At 32.7% G+C, this 19,894-nt stretch overlaps 1 protein-coding gene across 13 annotated transcripts in view; it reads right to left on the bottom strand.

Moving 5' to 3' along the window:
* Positions 1 to 19,894, bottom strand: part of ZHX3 (zinc fingers and homeoboxes 3) — a 156,610-nt gene that overhangs the window by 96,880 nt on the left and 39,836 nt on the right. For 6 of the 13 annotated variants that reach the window (XM_074292656.1, XM_074292647.1, XM_074292651.1 and 3 more), the window contains exon 3: positions 1,071 to 1,206. The exons of 4 other annotated variants lie outside the window; for them this stretch is intronic. The gene's annotated coding sequence lies outside the window, so the exon portion shown is untranslated. Of the gene's footprint in view, positions 1 to 1,065; positions 1,207 to 19,894 lie in introns of all 13 variants that reach the window. 3 more of the 13 variants (XM_074292644.1, XM_074292653.1, XM_074292645.1) reach the window with 1 other exon arrangement.

Below are 19,894 nucleotides of genomic sequence, written 5' to 3'. Positions count from 1 at the left end.
ACTAGAGAATTTTACTCTTTACCCACATGTTCCTATCTCTCCTACAGGGAGAAATATATTTTTGAGGGGGGAAGAGAAAGTACAGGAGAGAATGCAAAGTTTCATATCTAATAATTTTAAAAGAAAATGAAAAGTTTTTCAAAGTAAATATTCAAATGGATCTGTGTTCTTATCACTGTGGGTGATGCTTCCAATAGGGCAGATTGCAAATTTTCCATGCTTATCCATTCTATGTGCCTCTTCTCTGCATCTTTCCATAAGTTTACCACTGAGGATTCACCCAACAAGCTAGAGACTTTCTTTAAGTTCTCATGACACTACAATGTTAACAGTGGAGCAAAACCCATAAAAATATTAATAATAGGGAAATTTTAAATAATAGAAAGGATTTAGTATTGTCTTTTATGCAAGATTAGTGAGAAGTATGGCCCTAGACAAAACCACTTGATGCATGTGGCCTTAGCTCCCTCATCTTTTAAGGTCCTTCCAAGCTCTAATACTCTATGATAGTATGAATTTATATCCAGAAAAGATGAAGAACATTATTGATCAGAGGGACAATGATAAATTTTTAGATCAAAAGTATCTGGGAGATATTGCATACAAATATACTTGTAGCATATAATTTTATTTAGTAAACATTAGGTTCATCAACCATTTCACAAGTTCCTGAGCTAAATGATGGTGTTAAAACCAATGAAGAAAAAGGTTGGCATGCTAATCTCAATTATGTAAAAGTTGAAGTAAATATCATCAAGGAAAAAATGTTTAATATTTTTTTAGTAAATGGCTAATATCCCAGGACACCTTTCTTTCAAATTAGAATGTTTTCAGAACATTTTGAAATAATTTTTGAGTACTCTTGCTCTGCCGAATTCTTCTACACCAAGTGTTTAGCCATAGGGAAAACAAAGCCAAATCTTTTCAATTGTCTCTAACAAAATACCAAATTTTTCTTAAAACATAACTTAAGCATGCTTTTAAAATCTTAACCTTTTGAAAGCTAATGGATAAATACTTTCAAAGCCACAAAATTAAGCCTATTCTTTAAAAAAATAAACCTACCTTACCTATGTCCATCTCTAAATGATGGTTAACTATCATCAAAAATAACTGTTCCATTACAGGGGCAGATATAAATTAAAGAATTCTGTTGTTTCCAATGAAAACTCCAGCAGTCTCAGCACTGGTTTTCATTAACATTTCCTAGAAAAAAGATAATTTTGATCAGGTAAAAAAAATATATATTGAAACATTTTATTCCATTAAAGAATAAGTTCTAAATATAAATCAACACATGCTATGTTCACTTCTTTCCTTTTTCTCCTGTTTTTTTTTTTTTCCTCTCGTGGTTTTTCCCTTTTGTAATGATTTTTCTCTCCCAACATGATTCATAAAGAAATGTGCATTAAAAATTAATGTACAAGTATAACCAAGAAAAATAATAAAAAGAAAACAAATAAAAATAAAATTAGAATTGAAAAAAAGAGTTCCTCTAAACAATGGCTATCATATTTGAAACTATGCATTAAGTTATCCAAAAACTTCCTAATAGAAGCAACTTATGACAAACATTTCTTTTCTCAGTTTGATTTGTCATTACTATTTTAAAATATATAACTTTTCTTTGTCAAAGTCAGGCATAGTACTTTTGAGGATCTATAACATGCCAAGATTATATTAGAAACTAAAGGAAATACAAAAATAGCACAGGACATAGCACCTTATAATCAATTAACTATTGTTCTAGCTAAATAACAGCATATGTACTCCTGTGACTGTCACACAGTGAGTGATTATCTTCCCATAGAGAGGAGTAAAAGTTGCTTGACTCCTACCAAGATTTCATTGTATATATAATGATGTCTACATAAATTTTATGTGTACAATAATTTCCCTTTTTATATGTAAGGTAAATATTTTTAAGAGTTATATTTATATGAAATTATTATAAGTAGTAATATTTTCTTTCATGTTTTATTACTTGAATAAAACTGTTTATCACTGTTAAAAAAAAAAAAAAAAGGAACAAGTGGATAGAGTACTAGCCCTGAAATCAGGAGGAGCTGAGTTCAAATGGGACCTCAGACACTTACTTGCTTCCTAGTTGTGTAACCCTGCACAAGTCACTTAACCCTATATATGCCTTAGCAAAACAACAACAACAACAACAACAACATAAATATATAAAACCACAAGGAACAATATCTAAGGGGAGTATTCTATGCCTCTACTTCAGTAATAAATGACAGCAACACTTTTCCATTGTATCTGTTAATCAGAAATATGGGCTGTAATGAAGACAGTTCACTAACTCAGTGGATAGAGTTCCAGGCCTCAATTCCTTAAGACATAAACTCAATTCTGGTCTCAAACATTTATTACCTGGGTAACTCCCTTCCCCTTGGGCAAGTCACTTATCTATCTGTCTCAGTTTCTTCAACTGCAAATAGAGGATAATAATGGCACAATCTCCTATGGGTGTTGTAAAAATTAAATGAGATAATAATGGTAAAGTACTTTAATATAGTGTCTGGCTATTATAAGTGCTATATATAAATATGACATTATTATCATTAAATCTTTTCAATCAACAAATCAGAGGCATTAAAGTACAAACAACCTAGTTAAATAAATGGGAAGAGAGAATGAAAAACCATTGGATAAATTTGAATGACATTGCACAGGAGTTGTATTTGGATTAGCTGAAGAGACTCAGGCACATCCTGTGGGGCTTATACAAATAAAACAAGTTAGTTCAGAAGTGCACATTTTCTGAGGCCTGGCAGCCTGGAGAAAAGAATAGTTCAGCGGATCCCCTAAAAGGAAATTATTTGGGAAGCAGGGGTGAGGGAAATAGAGTAAAGAAGCCCTATATTACTCCTTGCCCTCCACTTTTAATTAGAGGGTTATTAAAAAAAAAAAAAAAATTGTATTACTAGCAGTGTCTCTAGAGGAGCAATGAGTGGTGGGAATGTCTACATTGGGAGCCCAGGCCAAAGGAAGAAGAACAACTTTAGCTTTTTACAAAAAGCCCAGCAGAAAGCCATACTATGTTGATGGAGAACTTCATGAAGTTTATATGAAGAAAGCAAAAGGATTTCTGGGTATCGAGTTATTCCATTTGTTTCATATGCTCTTAGGTTGAACTCATTTTCCTCCAAATTGGAAACACTTGTGAGGAAGTGTCCCAGATTTCTGGATGGTTTGTACTAATTGTTCTTATACATCTTAGTAAATATCTATTTATAAAAGCTAATTAAGTTTTGTTAATTGCTATTAACTGATAATCAACAGGGAATACATATTCACAGGGATTAATGAGCAACACTAGTTAAAAAAAAAAAAAAAAAAAAAAAAAAAAAGCTTCAATTCCTCAGAGTTGACCCCAAGAACCCTGAGGAGAGATATATACTAATCCCTCTAGGGATCCAGTTTACCAGTGCTAGTGGGAGTTGGGATAAGGAGCCTAAAACATGTTCTATACATATAATAAATTCTGAATGATGTGGTACAAATTTGAAGGTAGTTTCAAGAAGGGAAAGAACAAAATGAGTTAGAATATTGAAGATTTTATGAAGGACATGTTAGTGATAAACAGATACAAAAGGTTTTCAAATTTTCATCTTAAACATCATCTTTTTTCTTTTTTCTAGTTCCAGTCCTATATTTTTAATGATTAGTAGACATATCTGTTTGAATACTGTAGGGCAAGTATGTGGTTAGTCCCATGTAAGATTGTTGATGGTCATGTATACATAGCAAAGACAGAGATGTTGCTAGGGAGGCAGAAAACAAGACTTGCTCCCTAGGTTTACATGTGCCTTCCTTCTTCCCCCCACATCATTTGCATGGAATAGCAAAGGACTTTGGGGTTGAAAAACAAGAGAGCTGAAACCTCAAAAACATTTATTATGAAGGAAGCCTCTGAAAACAGATATTATGAGCAATTTAACAACTGGGAATTGAATAGAGAGAGAGAATATAAAGAACCTTTAACTCCCAAGTCAGAGTGAAGCTTCTAATAGAGATCCTTCCATTAATGAAAATGAAATCCAGATAGAAATACAGATTTAAGTGTGAAAATACTGGTTAGCTACAGAGATTCTGGCTCGTGGTCCAAAAATCCTGGCCCCGAATAAGGAATTCTTTCTACAAAGGAAAAAGGCATTACAATTAAAACAAAAACAACAAATAACTTGAAAAAGCAAGACTTTATTACAGGAAAAAATGTCCTGAAGGTTTTTCCCATCCCTTCAGTCCTATTCCAGTTAAACTTAATTATGTTAGAGCTTTCACTTTTTAAAAATAATTGTAGAAGAAATATTTCTGGACTCCAATGTACCTTTCAGGGCTCCATTAACCTAGCGTACAGTAACAGAATAAAAAAGTAGATTTTGAATCCAGATGAATTGCCAGTTTTTCTAGCAAATTAGTGTCACCTCCCAAATTTATTTTATATGTTTATGTACATATATGTGTATATATATATATATACATATATATATATATATATATACACATATATTTATGTGAATGTTGCTTTCTTCCACTCCTTGTTTTGTTTTGTTTTGTTTTTTTATCTTTTTATCTGTAGTGGTTAGCACAGTGTCTACCACTTTTGAACTACTGAATATCTCCATTCATGTCCTCTATGTGTTCTCTCTTCCCAGTGGAAATGTGCATATTAGGAACAAAATGTAGGTTTATGAGGGGAATATTTTATTAATACTTTTCTTACTATGTAATTTCATTTAAATGGCCCTGATTTTAAATAAATAATGTTTTTTAGCTGATAAAGGAAGCTTATGGGAGCTTGTAAGCTGTGGTTTTGGTGTTGAGACCTACCCTCAACATGGGCAACCTAAGGTGCCCCAAGTGCAATCCCCAACAACTCAAATTTAACAGGCCTTAAAACAAATTAATTCCTTTGCAGCATTAAATGTTTTCATATGTTAATAGCAACATGATTTTCTTATTCACCAGTAAGTGAAGTCACTGCTTCTGCCAGGCCTGCTCCCTGTTGATCTCAAATGGCAGGCAATCTTTACCAGGTGTATGGTCTTTGCTGGGCACATGGGCGTAGTGAGTTGCTTCTTCCCAGTGGCTGTTGCTAAGTCTTTCTCTACTGGTCCCACCACAAGGTGTTTCTGAGTACACACCAATAAGCAGGAGGTTGTGGGGTTCTGTTACATTTTCAGCTTCTAGATTCAGATGGAACCCTCCACATGGATCTGTTAACACTTCACTATAAGATGAATGAGTTCAGTTTTTGCTCTTTCTGAATCTGTTCCATGTTCACTGCCACTAATGTAATGATACAACTCCATTGATTAAAAAAATAAATAAAAACAAAACCTTTAAATAACTTCCTGTTATCTATGAAATTAAACACAAGATCACATCTATGCTCTGGTTCCAACTTTTCCTTTTCAACCTATTTCCTAATATTCCCTAGGTTCTCCAAGTTCTAAGAAACTGAATTACCCATCATTCCCTTAACATACCCTATTTTATACTATTTTACTTCAGACATTTACTCACACTGTTTCCTTTACCTAAACTAACATTTTCCCCTCTTAGTCTTTTTTCTTCTCAAACTTAAACACATGCAGTATAAAAAAAATCAATTTGTTGAGTATCTGGTATATGTAGAAACACATACTAACTCTGATTGCTCTCCATGCCTCCAGTTTCTCTTCACTCCAATTTATACTTCACTTGATTTACAAAGTGATTTCCCTAAAAAGTAGTCCTGACTATGATACCACCTCTACTCAAAAAACTTTGGTGGTACCCTTTTCTTTCCAGGTTCAAGTATAAAATCCTTTGCTTGTCATTTGAAATTCTTCATAATCTGATACTTTCTTCCCTATTCAATCTTCTTAAACTTTATTACCTTCCATATCCTCTGAACAAGTCAGCTTCATGATCCTTCTTATTTGCTGCTCCTTACACATGACATTCCATCTCCTAACTCCATGCCTTTGCATTAGCTTTCTTTCTTGCATAATCTCCCACCACCAACTCTAGCAGCAGCATGCAAGCAGTTATTTGCATATGTTATCTGCCCCCATTTAGATGTAAACTTAAGGGCCGGGACTGTGTTTTTGTCTTTCTTTGTATTCCTTTTTTTTTTATTTTTAAGGCTGGGGTTAAGTGACTTGCCCAGGGTCACACAGTTAAGAAGTGTTAAGTGTCTGAGACCAAATTTGAACTCGGGTCCTCCTGAATTCAAGGCTGGTGCTCTATCCACTGAGCCACCTAGCTGCCCCTTTCTTTGTATTCCTAGGCACATTGTAAACACCAATTAAAGCTTCTTGTTATCACGGCATGGATGTAAATTCCTGTTCTCAAAAGCCATGTCAGTCAGTCAATAAGGATTTATTCAGTATATATGTGCCAGAAACTATACTCAGTGCTGGGGATAGTAAGAAAGTCAAAAGATAGCTCTGTCCTTGAGAAGCTTACAATCTAATGTAGGAGACAACATACAAAGTATTTACAAGATAATTAGGAAATAATCAATAGAGGGAAGGCACTAAAATTAAGAGTGAGAAAGGCTTCCTATAGGAAGTAGGAGTTGGGACTGTAGAATGCAAGAAAAACCAGGAAGTAGAAATGAAAAGGGAGAACATTCCAGAAATGGGAATGTCAGTGAAATGCAAATTTTGCCAGGTTCTATTAGATTGGAAAAGTTTCCAGTTTGAGTATGGTGAAAAATTATTGTCCAAATAACAATCTAGCTAAGCCCATCACTATAAATAGAAAGCCTCCTTAATGTATGAAGCCCTCAAAGCACACCCTAGAGGGATAGGGCAGAGACTCAATTTGCTTACATGGATTTATAGCCTAGACTATAACTGAATTATCCTTCCAACATAAATCTCACTGTTACAAATTCACCCTTCAGCTGAACTGACATCCCTATTGCAATAAGGTTCTCTTTCAAGTGATGAGTACACCAGAAATATACCCAGAACACCTCTGTGTTAACTAGGTATAGTTTACATCTTTTCTTGTGCACAATAAGGTCAGTTATTCTCCTTATGGCTAAATCAATCTGCCTAAAGGGAAAAGGTTTGCTGCCATTCATTATCCTTTCTCCATGAAAACTCTAGCTCTGAAATTGTAGGGAAAAATATCAGTGTCTTCACTTCTTTATTTCACTTCTCTGTCTTCACTGGGTTCTCCCACTTACCAAGCAAAACCATCACTTCGTGATGAGCTTTAGTAGGACTGCAGAAATTCATAAAAATGATCTACTTATGTCCAATATGATAGCTTATTTTATTTAATTGTATTTCTTTGACATAAGGGAGGATTTGCAGGGGGATGGGAAGAATTCTTAGGAAATGATGGTGATGCTAGAGGGAAAGAGCATTAATTATTTATTTAGAGGAGGTATAAAGTAGATGTATAGAAATTTTCCTGAACAACAGAGAAAGGAAATCCAACCTGATAATATTATGAGGTACAAGGTACTGTAGAAGGACAACTGATACTGATCAAAAACTTCTAGTGGTTCAAGGCTCAGCCACATTATTTGGGGGTAAGAGAACTCTAAAGAGCTCATCCTTCTGGCAATCCAGTTGTGAAGTCAGTTGAGAAGAGAGTCAGTTGAGAAGAGAGCCAGTTGTGAAGAAAGAATCTACCTCTTGAGGAAGCTTTTGACAGTTTATTCTTCATTCTTTTTCCTTCCCCCTTTTGGTGGGCATAGAGCAGGATAGAGATTTCTTAATCAATTACTGCAACTGACATAGTATCTTTCCACGTCATGTGAAATACAGTCAACTAGAAAGGTTTGTAAAAGTCCTGGAACTTGGGTCCTGCTGAAGAGAAAGCAGATCCTGGAGCTAAAATTCTTGCTGGTCCCATAATTGCTCTACTCTTTTGAAAATGGTGCAATAAGGACCCAGGATGTCAATCTAGCCCCAAACTGGAAGCAGTGGTGGCTACAGCTCACTAAGCAGCAAAACAGTATCAGGCAGGATCCAATGGAATAGCAGGATCTGATAGCAACAAGCAGACCAGCACCAGCAATAAGCAGACCAGCATCTAAAGACAGACCAAGGTTGGCAGGAGCAAGGCAAAGATACCAAAGGATCTGGACCTTTAGAAGCATGAATCCCCTCCTAAAATAGCACTGGCAATGTGCTCTCTAGGTGTGAGCTTCTCCACTTATGAACTCTTTTGCGTTTACTCCTCCCACTGATGCTGTATGTATTTGTAGAAAAGGACATATCAAGTTTATAGCACGAACATACTTTGCTACTCTTCTTACTGTACTATTTTAGTAAATGCTTTTGTTTTGAGGTCATTCTATTTGGGTAACTAGAATCAAGTTAAACACATATATAGTTTGTTTTTTTAAATATTATCTCTCTCTAAAACATGATTTTCTAGAAGTTTGGTATGGCACTGAATAAGTAGATTAATTTAGGTAGAATTGTCAGTTTTATTATACTAACTCAGCCTACCCATAAGCAATTGATATTTTCCCAATTGTTTAGATCTGACTTTATCTGAACATACACAGAGTGTTAGGAATGTGAAATGAGTACTTTTCCTCTAGGGACTCAACCTACAAGTTGGAGTCCTTATTCTTCCTTTATATTTGATTTAAAATTTCTTAAGACAATCTAAGACATTGAAGAGATGTGATATGTTTTAGTGAAAAGAACACTTTTAGATTCATGAAATCACAGATGTTGAGAAGTATTGATAAAGAAATTCTATATACGAAACCATGTAATCACAATGAAGGATATGCATAAGAAGCAGGACTGCTCCCAAAATGTTAATAATATAACTGGATAAATAAGACATATATGTGTAAAATGTAACCAGTAATATCAAGTAGTATGCAGTAAACACCAAATAAGTGGTAGAGACACTTGATTGATTTAAGCTCTCTAATTTGAAAAACTTAAGCCAGCTCTCTTGATCTTATTTCTTTACATTTATTTTAATGTCATTGAAGAAAGAAAAGATAAAAAGATAAAACATTTGCTTAACTTTGGCCTCACTTTCATTTTTAAGTTACTGAAGATAGAGATAAAAGTACGAATCACTCATATAGATTACAAACATATATTTTTGTTACCAACTTGAAATATGGTTTTGCTTGAAATTGATTGTCCTATTATGCCCAAAGGGCAATCAAATGGTGTATCCCCTTTGATCCATCAATACCTCTACTAGACCTGTATCCCAAAGAGATCATTAAAAAAGGGGAAAGGATCTACATGTGCAAAACTATTTATAGCAGCTCTTTTTGTGGTGGTAAAAAATTGAAATTGAGGGAAGACCCATCAATTGGAAAATGGCTAAACAAGTTGTGGTATAACAATTTAAAGGAATACTATTGTGCTATAAGAACTGACAAGCAGCAAGATTTCAGAAAACATGAAATAACTTATATGAACTGATGAAAAGTGAAATGAGAACCAGGAGAACATTTTGCACAACAGTATCAGCAACACTATGTTAACAACCAATTATGAATGACTTAATTCTTCTTAGCAATACAATGATCCAAGAGAATTCCAAAGGACTCATTATGCAAAATGCTATCTGCATTCAGAGAAAGAGGTGATGGAGTCTGACTGCAGATTGAAGCATACTATATTCATTTTCTTTACAGTTTTTGTGTTTTTTTCCCCTTTGGCTTGTTTCTTTTTTCACAACATGATATTTATGGAAATATGTCTTACATGATTTCACATATATAACATATCAAATTGCTTAACATCTTAGGGAAGAAAGAGATAAGGGATGGAGAAAATTTGGAACTCAATATTTTTTAAAAAATAAATATACAAATTGCTTTTACATATATTTGGAAAAATAAAATAATATTTAAAATGAAAAAAAGAATTTCAATAAAAGCCTATATTTTCTTTACAAAAAAAGGAAAGAAACTAGATATTCTTAATTAGCCTGCAGAATTTAAACTAATAAAATCCCACCCATTTTTATTCTCAAAATGGAGGTGGTATTGTACCACATTGTTGCCTTAAAAATTATAATTACTGTATGATTGAGTAATGTCATAGAAATTAATCTGGATTATAAGCATTTTCTTTTAAAGTTACCACATCAAATAAATTAATACCAAAATTATATTAAGATGTCCTGAGGCTCCAACAGCTTGAGAATATATAGAGAGAACAAGCAAACATACAACTCAAACAAAAAAAAAAATTAAAAATAAATGGTTCATTTTTAAAAAATATATCCTTCATGCTTTTCCAAATGGCTGGAAAAAATTTGTCTGGCTCAACCTTAAAACACCACACTTCTACATTATATCTTAACTGTGTTTAAAGTAATGAAATACAGGCTCAATAGCAGCTCTTTTATACAAGTTAAATCCTTTTACAATAAATCACAGAGAGGGATTCTATATAATAATTTTTTTCCCTTGCCACAGAGGATGGGTCATAAAAGTGATCCTTCACAGACTGATGTAGAAACCTCAATTAATTCATTAAGAGACAAATACTAGCAGGGCTCTCTATTCTCATGGCTTACTACTACTATAGTTGACAAGTTTCTTCCTATCTATATGGTTTAAAAAAAACAACAACTTGGAAACTTGTCATCAAAGTCAGTTTTTTATAAAAGCTTTTTATTTTTCAAAATACATGCAAAGATAGTTTTCAATATTCACCCTTACAAAACTTTGTGCTCCAAATTTTTCTCCCTCTCTTGCTCCCTCCCTCCTCCCCTAGACAGCAAGTAATCTTATACAGATTAAACTTATACAATTCCTCTAAATATATTTCCACATTTGTCACGCTGCACAAGAAAAATCAGATCAAAAGGGAAAATAAAAAACATGAGAAAAAAAAAGTCAAACAAATAGCATAAGTGAAAATGCTGTGTTTTGATTCACATTCAGTTTTGTTCACATTCATAGTTCTCTCTCTAGTTGCAGATGATTCTTTCTATTGGAACTGCCTTGAATCACCTCATTGTTGAAAAGAGCCAAGTCTATCATAGTTGAACACATAATCTTCTTGTTGCTGTGTACACTGCACCTTGTATCAATTCATGTGAATATTTTCAAGCTTTTCTGAAAGTAGTCTGCTCATCATTTTTTATAGAAGAATAATATTCCATTACATTTATATATCATAACTTATTAGCCATCAAAACCAATTTTAAAAGTATAAGCACATAAGCACATATTTTGGAGTAGAAAAAATTAAAATAAAGTAACTATTTATTGCTATAGGAATGGCTAAACAAATTATGATATATGGATATTATGAAACATTTACTACAAGATAAAAACAATAAAGATGAGGAATTCAGAGAAAGGTGGGAAGATTTGTATGAAGTGAGCAAAAATAAAAGAATAATTAATGACTACAATAATATAAATTAAAATGCTAAAAAGCTGGGAAACTCAGGTTAATTGTAGAGAACATAGGATAAAATGTGTATTTCTCTGCTTGAAAAAGAGATGAGGATTTAGAAGTATGGAATACATGGGGTCATAGCATAGCTTGGTAGTAGGTTTTGTTTACATATTTTTCTTTATTATATGAGAAAGTTTAATGGGGCTAAGAGGATCTAGAGATTTCATCCTCAGCATCTTTTCTAACTACTTTCTGATCTTAAGACCTTAAGGGAATTATAGATTTGGGAGAGAAATAATGCCTTATTGACATGGTTACAAAAAAATCTCTAACTATATACACAAATAATACTTTTTAAATGCTTTATTGGTCACTATGACTAACCATAGAAAATGGTATAATGACCACTTCCAACAATAAAATAGCTTCCTCCAATAAAAAAAAAAAACTTCATTATGAGTAAGGTGTTATTATATGGAAGCACATACATATAGTATAATGTAAGGAGAATTGGGTTACAACCCTTTGACTAATTCATTCTCCTTGGAACACAGATTACTTAAAGTTAATCTAGATTTCTGGGGAATACTATGGACTAAAATAAAAAGTTTGTACCTACCAGAGCCAAGTTATGATTGATAGTGATGACCCTTATGACATCTAGAATTTAATATAGGAAAAAAAAAACTGTGTTTTCTCTGCCCTCTTAAAAGTATTTCTAAGTTACTGTTTCAAATTTGAGTATAAAGATTAGGGATATTATTCATTATTTCATATGATAAACAATAGCTGGATCTACCTCAATAAGGATGGAAAAAGAACACATTATACTGCGTTTCTTCTACTAAATGGAAGCACAATCAAAAAGTCAGATGAAGTACATCGAAATATCAACTCCTTCCATAATCCAATGAAGTCTGAGACTATATGAAAATATCCTTGGAAGAATGGCTGAAGGGCATAGGCAGGTCATTGATTTCTTGTCCTAATATTATATTATTCTTAGGGACAAAGAAAGTTAGATAGCTCTCCAGCAATGGTGGTAATAGCAGCTACTTTATAATATGCATGTCCTGAGTGGATACCTTCAACAGAGATTTAATTCAGTTCCAATTGATGGACAGAATTAGCTACACCCAGAGAAGGAATACTGGAAAATACTGTTTGCATTTTTGTTTTTCTTCCCTGGTTATTTTTACCTTCTGAATCCAATTCTTCCTGTGCAATAAGAAATTTGGTTCTACACACATAAATTGTATATAGGATATACTATAACACATTTAACATGTATGGGACTGCCTGCCATCTAGGGGAGGGGATGGAGGGAAGGAGGGAAAATTCAGAATAGAAGTGAGTGCAAGGGATAATGTTGTAAAAAATTACCCATGCATATGTACTGTCAAAAAAAGTTATAATTATAAAATTAATAAAAATGTAAAAAAAAATATGCATGTCCTGACTTTGCATTTTTTATTTCCCAAATTTTGAAAGTGAAAATAAAGGCAAATGAAGAAACAACACCAATTCCCTTTGCTATTCTCAAAAGAAAATAGTGAACTAATTACTATCACATGAATGTTCTAAATAACCAACAATAAGAGAAATACAAATCAAAAGAAGCTTGAGTTTTCACTCCAACAAAAAAACAAAGATGACATAAAACAGAAACAGTTAGTGTTGGAAGAGTTGTAGAAAAATAGGCACATTCATAAATTGATCCAACTTTTTAAAAAAGCAATTTGAACTTTTTCAAAGAAAGTAACTCAAATGCCCATGTCCACTGACCAGAGATTCCTATAACCCATAGTTGTATATAATGAAATACTGCTTATAATAAATATCAGACTTTTTTGTTTGGCAGAACTTTTTATTTTTCTTCTGCTTTTTTTTTTTTTTTTAAAGTTCTTTAATATAAGGTGTGGCTCTTAGGGACAGGATGAAGGGAAATTTGAATGGGAAATGTAAATGATGTAAAACAAAAGAGATCATTAAAAATTAAATTTAAAAATATCCAATCCCATTTGCTGAAGTTGAAAAAATACTTGAGAGTAGTTGAACTTTAAAAACTTCAAGAAACAGTGTCATAATTAATGATTTTCTAAAAGTTGCCTTACCATTTTCTGGTTGATCCTACAGTGGCACTAAAACATAAATAAATAAATAAATAAAATACTTCAGGGATCTATAATCTCATTAATGTGAGTACTTCTTTAAACTGTAATGTTGGTTCATCCACACCTTCTTTTCTTCTGTGAAACTTTCCCATCTATGTCTTTCCATAAATATTCCATATATTCCAAACATCTCCACTACTCCTTGAATTATTACAATTTCATTTCTTTGTATACTGTGACAATCCATGACTTATAACCATATAGCTTTAATCAAGAGAATATTAGTATTAAAAAGATAGATTTTCATGTCAAGAAACATTTTGTAGGCTGAAAGTACACAGTTTCCCAAATTCAGTCAAACTCATTCTTTCTCTAATGCTGAGTCCAGCTCATTGTCTATCTTTAGTGTCTGTCTAATATAAGGTACTAATAGGCTGTCCTACAACTACATATTATGTACAATTCACTTGCTTTCTCTTCAATAGACTATTGGAATGAACTTTTGAACAGTTCTATAAAAGGCTCTATAATATCCTAGGATTTGATGCAATCAACACAATATCTTCCACATGCAGGAGCACGTGGAAGATATCGCTATTTTATAAGAGAATCCTCATCTATCTCTCAGTAGACATAATTCATGATGGTGTCAAACACCTTTAGCAAAACATATCTCTTTGGTGTGTCATATGACAGAAGCATTATCATGAAGTGATAATGGTACAAATTTACTTTCAGCAAATGTAACTATTACTGGAATCTATTAGGCAAATGAAGCTAATCAAAAAAATCCTAACATATAATTCTGAATTAACAATGAGTACTTTATTTTTATTTTTCTTCTACTACAGCTCATCTCAAATATGATTGGATCAAGGAAAAAAAACACAGAGATAAAAGATAATAAAAGGACATAGTGAAATCTGAAAGATAAAACATAACATAACACCAAGATAGAACCATAAAAAATTTATTTGGGAGTTTAAAAAAAGGCATTTTATTGCACTAAACTTACCTAGTGGATTGGTTACCTGGAAGCATGACTATTTAAATGAAACTTTGTCAGGGTACTTATTTGCTGTTTTCAGTTGATAACACAATTAAAAATAAGGGAATGATACAGTTCATCTCTATGGAAGCAATTGAATGAAATTTACTGAATTAACAAAGCTAGTGAAATTTAGTTGGAGGAAAGAGAGTTAACAAAATTACCAGGTAAAAAATAAATTTTTTCAAATTCTATTATAGAATTTCATGTTCTTCAAGTAATTTATTTCTTTTCATAAGTTAATTTAAATTAAATTGATTGAAGGTCATTTTGACAGTTGGGCAGTCTAATGTTTAAACTTACAGAGTGAAAAAGGAAATGTGTACTACTCTTTAAAAGACAAATCATGGGTAGATATTTTCATTATGTAGCATGATTGCAAAGCTGAGATTTGAGAAAATATTATTTATTCTAAATTATTGTGACCTGGTCCATTAAACAATATATACTGTGAATCATCAACAAGAACACAAAAATATTTTTGATATAATGGACTTTGTAACAGGATAGTCATTATAAAGTAATCTGATCTTTAAAATGAAGAAGCTTAATGCTTACTAGTCACTTGATTCCAGAAACTGACTATTTTAGACTTAGATTCAGGGCCAAAATTATATGGGAACATCTCCAAAGTTTCTGATGAACTTCCATGATAAGCAGTATCAACAATGTAATAAGCTTTGATAAGACTTACATAGTATTGGGGGTGTAGGGCTAGTTGTACACCCATTTCCATTCTCTCTACTCCTTCCAAAAGCACTTGCTATCTATAATATTCATTTGTCACTTATCTGCCTTAAAAAATTCTTATGGTTTATTTCTCCTTGGTTATCTGTAAACTTATTAAAGGAAGGAATCTATATTTAATGATTCTATATTCCCAGTGTGTAGGAAGATATTCCATATGCACTGGATGTTCGAAAACTGCTTGTTGTTAAAGTCTATGTATAAAGCTTACTAATACTATTTTATATATCTATATTTTTCCCACTAAACTTATGTTTAGAACAAAAAGCTCACTAAAAGAATAAGGCCTGAAAGGAATGCATCCAGAATAAAATAAGTACCTTCTCCTCTCAAAATGGATATCTAAATTAAAGACTGAGAATATCTCTAAGTTTTAAGAACAATATTACATTAAAGAAATACATAATCCTAGAACTAGAAGGGATTTCTCAGTTATTTTAATACAATCTCCCAAACATATTTATACTATCTCCTTTATTCAACAAGTGGGCATCTAGCCTGAATACATCATGTTAGCTTAAGACATATAAGGTGTTTTAATTTACACTTTTCTTATTATTAGTAATTTTGAACATTTTTCAGGTGGTTATTGATAGTTTATATTTTTTCTTTTAAAGATTCTTGATCCATATCCTTTGACCTACTGAGGTCAATTTCTTATCAATTTTGGATGTTGGACTTAAAAATCAACATAAAATTAATTCAAAGTTTTTTCTCCTTATATCTTTTCAGATATTAGCTACAATGATTTTATTTTTGCAAAAGCTTTCTCATATGATTTAGATAGACATAAGGGAGAGGGAAAAATATTTTAGGTAGGGGCAACAGCATAAATAAAGTCACAGAAAATGAATATGAAGTGTTCAGGAGAGACTGAGGAGGCTGGTCTCCCTGAAGCATACACACTGTAAACCCATCTTTCTTAATAATATACATTTAAGAAAGGCAGAAAGAGAAGACAGCAAGAACAGTTCTGAAGCACCTGGGTTCTTTCTGGCACTAGTGATGACAGATATGTGTCTAGTAATTTAAAATCTGTTTAAGTATTTTCTATGAATTTTTCATAATATATATTATTTTCTTTGAGCCTCACAACAACTCTGTTAAGTAGATATTGTGGGTATTATTAACCCCATTTTATAGACAAGGAAACTGAGGCTAAAAGAGATTGAATGACTTGCCCCTAATCACATAGTTTGGAAACATCAGAGGCAGGATTTGAATCCAGGTTTTCCTGACTTCAAGTCTTATATTCCATTCATTTTATTATATATACTACCTTTCATTACCCCTGAAGGCAGCATGAATAAGGGAAAGTGAACTGGGCTGGGAATCAGAAGACTGGTTAAAGTTTCAATTCTGTCATTAAGAATTGGTAGGGTGATCTCAGGAAAGTCACTTAACCTCTATAAAATAGAAAGCAATTTGGAATTATGCATAAAAGTTAAGTAAAAAAAGCATGTCCTCTAACCCAGGTAAACCATTGCTAAAGAGAATGAGGCAAAGGACCCATATGTACAAACATTTATAAGCAGGGTTGTTTTTTTTGTTGTTGTTTTGTTTTGTTTTGTTTTTTTCTGGGTAACAAAAAACTGGAAACTTAGGGGATGCCTATCAGCTGAGGAATAGCTAAACAATCTGTGGCATATAAATTAATGGGATACTATTATGCCATAAGAAATGAGGAAAAAGATTTCAAAGACACATGGAAAGGCTTGAATGAACTGATTCAGTGAAGTGAGCAAAACTGGAAGAATAATTTATAAAACAAAAAATAATTCTGTAAAAACAAACTTTGAAAGCTGAAAAAACAACAATCAATGAAATGACTAGCCAGGATTCAAGAGATCAATAATGAAATCCACTTCTTGACAGAGAGGAAATGGATTCAGTGTGCAAAATAATTTTCAAAGCACAGACAATGGAGGAATTTGCTTTTACTCGACTTTGCATATTAGTTGCAGGAAATTTCTCCTCTTTTTTTTTAAAGTGAAATGAATGAAAGAGAAAATAGATTTCTGATAATTAAAAAAAAAACTAAGAAAAAAGACATTAAATAGCAACAAAATCCAGGTATAAAATAATGCTATCTTTTTTTTCTTTTTTTTAATGTTGTATTATATGTTTATTTATTTATTTTTAATTTTATTTATAAATTTTTTGACAGTATATATGCATGAGTAATTTTTTATAACATTATCCCTTGTATAATGCTATCTTCTTGAGGTTAAAATGCAATTATTCTTTTAACAGTTTCATGTACCATCGACTGTAGCTACTTATTAGTAACTACAAACTAGTTATTTTGTTTAGTTGGTTTAGGGAGTACATTTTATAAATTTGTTAGTTTGCTGTGTTGTCAAAATTTATCAATAAAAAGAGATAAACTAAATTAACAGAAGATAAAAATGGATGAGTTGTATTAAATTGTCTTTAATGTCATTTCCCTCTCTAAAATTCAATGATTTCACAATTTTAAGTGACAAGCAATTTTCCTGTCATGCCATTCAGGACTATTTCTCCAGAAATTTTGCCATCCTTCCTTGAGATCATGCTAATTGTTAAGAGTTCACTTTATGTATGTAGTCAGGTCTAGCCTTCTAAAACATACCCTCTTCTATGTGGCTTCAAGCATTTCAATGCCTTTTCTACTTCTTCCAATGAGAATAGAAATAAAATTAATATAAATATTTAATATATCTCTCTCTCCTCTTCTGTTTCCTCCTCTCCTTTCCTCTTTTCACCAGTATGTAGGAAGCACTCAACAAAAATTTTTTTCATTCATTCATAAGGGCCTAATCGAAAAGGGGAATGAAGTGAATTATTTTAAGTATCAATGTAAATTCAGTGAATGATTGCATATGGAAAAATCAATGGAAAGAGAAAGATAAAAAACAATTGAAGTTTTGTGCATAAGTGCTTGAGATGATAGAAAGATACCTAATGAAAATAGGAAAATCAGGAAAAATGATTTAGGATAAGGTGGTAAGTTAGGTTTTAGACATGTCAAATATAAACTTCTTGAAGACATGTTGTTCATGTTTTATTCAACTTTGCCCAGAATCTTGGCAGTGTTTTACTTTTAGTAAATGCTCAATACATGGTTATTATTGAGAATAGAATGGCATTTAAATAGAAATGTTGATTAGAGGGCTGGTGACATAAGTATAGAACTTGAGAAATATTGTAGCTGAACATATATTTGAGGAATCAATTGAATTTAAGGGGAAGTACTAAATGGTTAAGTTACTTGAAGAAGCCAAGGTAGAATATGGAACTGATGTTGAGAGCCTGAAATTTATACTAGAGGCCTAATGAAAAGATGAAGATGATGGATTAGCCAAAACTTAGGAAGAAATCTGACTCTGAATGAATGAAATCAATGAATTAAAAAGCACTTATTAAGTGTTTGCCAGGTGCCAAACACTGTGCAAGAGGCAGTTCCACGATTCAGGGAGCTTACTTTCTAATAAAGGGACAAACATAAGGTAGACAGGGAAAGGCATTTATTTTGGGAAGTCACAAGGATGATAACTGGGCAGCTAGGATAGAGTGTCAGGCTTGGAATCAGGAAAACTCTTCCTGAATCCAAATGGAGTCTCAGAGACTTACTAGCTTCTGTGACCCTGGATAAGTCACTTAACCTTATTGATTTTTATTTTTATTTTATTTTCTGAGGCTGGGGTTAAGTGACTTGCCCAGGGTCACACAGATAGAAAGTGTTAAGTGTCTGAGACCAGATTTGAACTTGGGTCCTCCTAAATTCAAGGCTGGTGCTCTATCCACTGCGCCACCTAGCTGCCCCCACTTAACCTTATTTGCCTCAGTTTCCTCATCTGTAAAATGACCTGGAGAAGAAAATGGCAAACCACTTCAGTATCTTGCCCAAAAAAAACCAAAAACCAAAACAAACAAACAAACAACAAAAAAAACCAAATGGAATCGTGAAGAGTTGAATATGACTGAAAAGTACTGAACAACAAGAAGGATAGTGATTGGAGCCATAGAACAATTGGCTAACACTTTCTAGAAGCAATACTTAGATTGATTTGAATACAGTTCCCAGAGCAAGATGAGAAGGGAAGTGTTTCACATGCCAGTGAAACATGACAGGAAATGTCTTCAGTTGGTCTTTTTTCTTTTCTTTCCTTCATTTACTCCTTCCACCAAAACTCTCAAGCTCACAAAAGTTTAATCTCATTTAAGTATTTTGCTAATAATGACAACTGACATTTAAATGTATATAAAGCACTTTTACACATATTTGTTCAATAACTCTCCTCTCTGGAACTCTCTTCAACCTAACTAAATATAATTTTGGGAAAAGTCAGAGTGCAGCCTGATAGGAAATTAAGAGAGGACTAACTTGGGTGCTTTCATTAAATGTAGGTCCTAGGAGGAACTCTTTAATTAGAGGAAGGGATATCACAGGGAAAGGGTATTTCTGATATGGGAGGTTCCAGAGATATGGTGATCTTCCAGGATGAAAGGTTTCTATGTATAACAGAAGCAGTCCAGAGAACTATATTGTATTAAGAAAGAAAGAGATGACTTGCCTAGGTTCTCATCTTAAATGAAGGTTCTTAGAAGAACTCTCGAATGAAAGGAAGAGGCCC

The sequence above is a fragment of the Sminthopsis crassicaudata genome, chromosome 2 (assembly GCF_048593235.1).
Source record: "Sminthopsis crassicaudata isolate SCR6 chromosome 2, ASM4859323v1, whole genome shotgun sequence".
Classification (NCBI taxonomy): Eukaryota; Metazoa; Chordata; class Mammalia; order Dasyuromorphia; family Dasyuridae; genus Sminthopsis; species Sminthopsis crassicaudata.
The sequence above is the reverse complement of the archived record's forward strand: the minus strand, read 5'-3'. Positions and strand labels throughout refer to the sequence as shown.